Source organism: Orcinus orca, chromosome 9 (genome assembly GCF_937001465.1).
Source record: "Orcinus orca chromosome 9, mOrcOrc1.1, whole genome shotgun sequence".
NCBI classification, from domain to species: domain Eukaryota; kingdom Metazoa; phylum Chordata; class Mammalia; order Artiodactyla; family Delphinidae; genus Orcinus; species Orcinus orca.
Window position 1 is genome coordinate 2,842,628 of NC_064567.1, and position 5,779 is coordinate 2,848,406.

General features: G+C 52.4%; 1 pseudogene; it reads left to right on the plus strand.

Annotated features, from left to right (window-relative positions):
• Window positions 1–369: 369 nt before the first annotated feature.
• LOC101275552 (epithelial cell adhesion molecule-like) lies at window positions 370–4,814 on the plus strand (annotated as a pseudogene).
• The last annotated feature ends 965 nt before the right edge of the window (window positions 4,815–5,779 follow it).

A 5,779-nucleotide genomic window follows, 5' to 3' on the forward strand; every position in this document is an offset into this window, starting at 1 on the left:
ACAGCATGTGCACGTGTGTGAACGTGTGAGCGTGCGCGTGGGCAGGCGTGTGGGAGGCCAGAAACCCACCTGGAGGGGATTATGCCTGGGCTGAGCTCTCAAGGAGGACTAAGACTTACAACACAGGAATGGGTATTGCAGGAAGAAGCAGGAGGGCTGTGAAGAGAACGGAGACGGCGCTTTGGGAGGAGCCACCAGGAGCTCTGTACATCTGGAGCTTCACCCTGGAAACCGAGGGCAGTCCACTTACCCTGGGAAACTGTAACTTGCGTAGCTGAGCTGTAACCTGCTTCCACCCATCAAGCTCGCTTTAATTGTTTTTACAAAAACGTGCATGTCCTCCAAGCCTTAAGCAGCCTAAACAGGAAGATGTTTCTCCCGGTCGTCTTCCAGGACCCTGGACTCAGGTGAGTCCTGGTTAAGCCTCTTTGAGACCCCGCCCCTGACCCGCCCACTGGGCCTGCACGGACCCGCCCCCTGACGTCAGTGCCGGAACTTCCCCTGGGACGGCGTGGCGCCGCCATTTCTAACCGCGGCCTGTGAGGCGTACGCCGGAGCACCTGGGCCTGCGCGGAGGGCGACGATTCTGTCAGCTTCCTCTTGTTTCCAGTCACCCTTCGGCACCTCCCCAGCCTCCTGCCGCCCTGCTTCCCTCCCGTAGACGCCCCGGCCCCTCGCCTTCCCCGGGCATGTTTGAGGTCTGTTCTCCGGGCTCCCTTTCTCCGGCAAACCTCGGCCTCAGCGCGGGGCTCACTGCGCGTGGGGCGGACAGGCCGGTCACGTCAAAGGGCCGCACGCGGCGTGGGGACGGCCTGCCGCGCGTGAACGGAGCCGCGAGTCCGGAGAGACGGGGCGGGAGGCTGTGCGGTGAGTCAGCGCCGGGGGCGGGAGAGGAGGCGCGGGGGCGGGGCGGGGCGTGTGGTGGGGACGCTCACGTGCTCGTGTGCGGTGGGCGGCGAGGCCGAGCCCTGCGGGGCCCCGGGCTGCACGCGGACGCGGTGTCTCCGCCAAGAGGGTGCCCACCACCCCCTGCACGTCGTGTGGTGTGAGGGGGAAAAGGCGCAGGGGGAGAGTTGAGTGCGGGGAAGGAGGAGGACGGAGAGTGGGAAGGAGAGGGCCGGGGGGGAGGGGAGTCCCCACGATCAGCCGGTTCCTCCACCTACTCAGCCTTCTCTAGGGCTCAGCCGGGTCTCTGTCCTCTGCAGCTTCCCGCACTTGCTCGAGGTCGGCCGGATCCCTCCCTCTGCCAGCTTCCTACCGCCCATCTGATGCGGAGCTCCTAAAGAGAAACGCCGGTAGGCAGGGCTGGGGCTTCGTTTGCTTTTGCTTTTGCTTTCCTCTTAGCGCGTATTCTCTCTTCCATTGGAACGAGCATCAGGCGTTCCTTTGGGGTGATGTCTCGTTCTCTCCTTGGGTGCGAACAGGCAGAGCAACTGTCAAAATCCTTTTCGCCAGCGGCCAGGGGTGGGCCTGTGGCCCAAGGAGGCCAGCAGGATGCTTATCCTGCGGTTTACGGCTCGAGCCCAGTGAAAACAGAGTGACCAAAACACAGCTGGAGCTGATGTGTGCCTGGTGGCATCAGGGCCCGGGACAAGCTTCGGTCCACCCCCAGAGCTCCGGGGCTTTCCCCCTCCTCACCTGGTTCTCCAGAGTTGCCTTTGGCTCTGCAGCCACTCCAGGGCCCGTCCATAAGTGTCTTCCTGCCTGATGTGCCCGGTCCCACTGTTTTATTTTTTTATTTTTCTGGCTGTGCCGTGTGGCTTGCGGGATCTTAGTTCTCTGACCAGTGATTGAACCCGGGCCACAGCAGTGAAAGTGCAGAGTCCTAACCACTGGACCGCCGGGGAACTCCCGTGGTCCCACTGTTCTTTGCCTAAAGCGCCAACAGGACACGGGGCTGAGTCCTGACCAGCTCTGGAATGCCTCCCCACCCCTTCCATCTTTCTTTCTCTTTGCCCCTTTCACCTTCTCTCTTGCATCTCTAACTGTCAACTTGTTCTGAAATGCAGAGAATTCTCTGACAGTGGCCCCAAGAGTTTGTTCCGGTCATGTGGGACCCCCCCCCCCCCCCGTTGGGGGCTTTTCTCACTCCCCCAGCAGAAAGAACTCCACTAGACCAGACACTGGGCCCTGCTCCAGGCCTGGGCATTGCAACCTCCATGGGCCCAGAGCCCAGGCTTTGGGGGTCCCTCAAGCCTCTAAGCCAGGCACCCCCTGCGCCCACCCCCTGGCATCTTGATGTGCTTTTCCCTGACAGGGCCGCACTCTCATGGTTGCCCTACACAAAGGTCACCTCCACGGCCACTGGCACCAAACCTGGGACCCAGCAGAGCCGCACCCAGCACACCTTTCTTGGGGAGCACAGGGAAGGTGGGAACCGTTGCTGATAGTGTTTGGTTTTCACTCTCCCAATAAAGGTTAATTTCTTACACTATCCTGTAGGACATACTGGAGTTCACTCTGAAGTCCGAGGCTTCACAGCCCTCGTTTTCAGTGCTGTCCTAGCATAATTCTTACTCTCCTTTGTCTTAAAAGCATACTGGTTTGGACAATAAATTATAGTCACTCCACCCAGAAGATGCACAACACAGATGAGACAGTGCCACCAGTAGGACAGTCAGTCCCTGCTGGGATTTCCTCATGGTTCCCAGTACAGACGTGCCATGCTAAAGCTCATCTATGTGCATGAGTCCGGTGCTGACTTAACAGTTACCTCTTTAAACATTTAGCAGTAATGGCAGTTCACTTGAGAAGACATGTGAGAATGTCAGTTCTAAAAAAAGGTGCTGCCTGCCACCTGGGCGTGTGCGTTCCCAGAAGTGAAATCATCTGCAGCATTTAAGTAGTGGCAGAGGGCAGTGATTAGGCACTCATGAGCTTGTATGAGGAGGGAGGCAGCTCTCTCACTTCTCCCCACACCTGCGAGCAGCGCAGGACAAGGGCCGGGAAGGGGCGGCTGGTGTAAGTGCTTTAAAGAGAACCAGGGAAACGCTGAAGACCGTCCTCCACCAAGGGCAAAGGAAACAATCACAGAGTGAAGATGCAGCCCCCACTGAATGGGAGAAAATGTTTGCAGATCATATATCTGTTAGGGGTTCATTTCCAAAATGTGTAAGGAACTCCTGCAACTCAACGGCTAAAAAACTAATAACCTGATTTTAAAAAGGGGAAAGGACTTGAGTAGACTTTTCTGTAAAGAAGACATGAAAAAGGCCAACTGGTATATGAAAAAGTGCTGAAGGTCACTAGACATCAGAGAAATGCAAATCAAAACCACAATGAGGTAGCACCTCACAGCTGTCTGGATGCCTGTTATCAAAAATAGCAAAAGACAACAAGTGTTGGCAAGGATGTGAAGAAATGGAAACCCTTAGACACTGTTGGTGGGAATGGAAAATGGTGCCACTGCTATGGAAAACAGTATGGATCCTCAAGAAGTTAAAAATGAGGTCAGGCAGAGCTGCTGCGCGCTGGAAGAGCGCAGTCCGGCGGCCAGCTCACACTCGCACCAACCGCCCGGCCCCAGGGCACCTCGCTGTCATCCTCCTGATGCGGACCTGCGTGGCCCAGGCCTTGCGCCGTGGGGCCGGCCATGGCCTCCCGGGGCCCTACTCTGTCCGTGCGTCCTCGCGAGAGCCCCCAGCCCGCCTCGCGCCCCTCTCGCCCTTGCCCTTGCATGCGCAGCAAGGCGCCCTCGGCCCCGGGTCCTTGCGTTCGGGCTGCTGCTTGCCGCGGTGGCCATGGCCCAGGAAAGGTGTGCGTGTGTGAAAACTACAAACTGACCACGGGGTCGGTGCCAGTGTACATCCGTTGCTGCACAACATTCTGTCATTTGCACAAAACTGGCTACCAAATGTTTGGTGATGGCAGAAATGACTCTCAAAGCCTGGAAGAGGAGGGAAACCAGAGGACGCTATCCAGGCTAATGATGGGCTCTGTGATCCCGAGCGTGACAAGGGGCTCTTTAAAGCCAAGCAGTGCAATGGCACGTCCACGTGCTGGTGTGTGGACACTGCTGGGGTGAGAAGAACTGATAAGGACAGTGAGATATCCTGCTCCGAGCCAGTGAGGACCTACTGGATCGTTGGTGAACTAAAACACAAACGAGAAAAACCTTATGAGGATCAAAGTTTGTACACTGCACTCAAGGAGGTAATCATAAGTCGTTATCAACTGGATCCAAAATATGTCACAGATATTCTGTATGAGAATGATGTTATCACTGTTGATCTGGTACAAAATTCTCAGAAAATTCAGAATGATGTGGACATAGATGATGTGGCTTATTATTTTGAAAAAGATGTTAAAGGTGAATCCTTGTTCCAGTCCAAAAGGATGGGCCTGAAAGCAAATGGGGAGCTACTGGATCTGGATCCTGGTTGAACTTCAGTTTACTATGTGGATGAAAAACCACCTGAATTGTCAGTGCAGGGTCTACAAGCTGGAATTATCTCTGTCGTCGTGGTTGTGGCGATAGCAGTTACTGCTGGAATCATGCTGGTTGTTTCCAGAAAGAAAAGAACGGCAAAGTATGAGAAAGCTGAGATAAAGGTCATGGGTGAGGTGCATTGGGAACTCAAGTGTATAGCACTTTAATTTGAAGAGTAACTACAAAAAGGGAAATTAGCAAGCAGACTCAGATTACAAACATATGAGCATGGGGCAAAGAGAAGATCTTTGAAGACCACTACTGCACTAGTTAAACATCATATATTTGTAATAGTTAAACATGTACTCAAAATATAAGCTGTTTGAAATTGACTTTACCAATCTTAAAATTTGACCACAAGTGTCATATATATGCAGATCTGATATAAAACCCAAACCTAAAATTTGGATTGCATAGTTTGAATTATTTACCCCTAACATTGAAGGGTATGCATTAAATATGCTTCCACAGTAGTCCGAATGACTACTGTCTCGTCCATTTGTGATTAAGTAGCTGCCTTTCTCTTTACTTTGAGTTTTATACATAAAAACTTTTTTTATGAACTATGAAATAGAACATTTAAAAAATGAGTTTCCTAAAAAAAAGAAAAATGAAACTGCCCATGATCTAGCAATTCCACTTCTGGATATTTATCCAAAAGAATCAAAACCAGGATATCAAAGAGATATTTGTACATTCATCTTCATGGAGGCACTATTCCCAGTAGCCAAAAGGTGGAAGAACCCAAATGTCACAGCGAGTTTTCCCCGTCAGAACCAGTCAATGAATTAATACTCTGCTAACCCAGGGCTCTTCTCCATAGATTATACTGACTTTCTAGGTAGGAGTTGCTTGATAACAAATTAAAGGGCTTCTGTTCATGCCCATTCTAAGGGAAGCATTGGCTAAATTCTGAGGATAAAAACCAACATTCATGTTCATCAACAGGGGCTGTTTAAATACCACGTGGTCACAGCAAGACAGTAAAAACTGCAGCCTGGGGACTTCCAACGTGTTATTGATGATCTTTTTCTTCCTGTTGGAAGTATTGTACTTCATACCTTGAAAATATAATCTGGTCTTTCTCATCAATTGAGGGTTAAAGAAATGGCAAATTACGATTCGCTGGGTCAGTGGACATTCCCCATTCACTTGGCTGCCCCGCATCTACACTTTTTTCACACAGTTGGGGCTTATCTCCTGAACAAGCATCACCTGCCTCCACCACAGAGCTTGCCGAGGCCATGACTCTCTTCTTCACTTCACCCAGGAAGACCCTGTGCCACGGCAGGCACGTGTGACTGGCCACCACCAGCCTGTCAGTGGCAGAACCAGGATGAGAACCTAGTT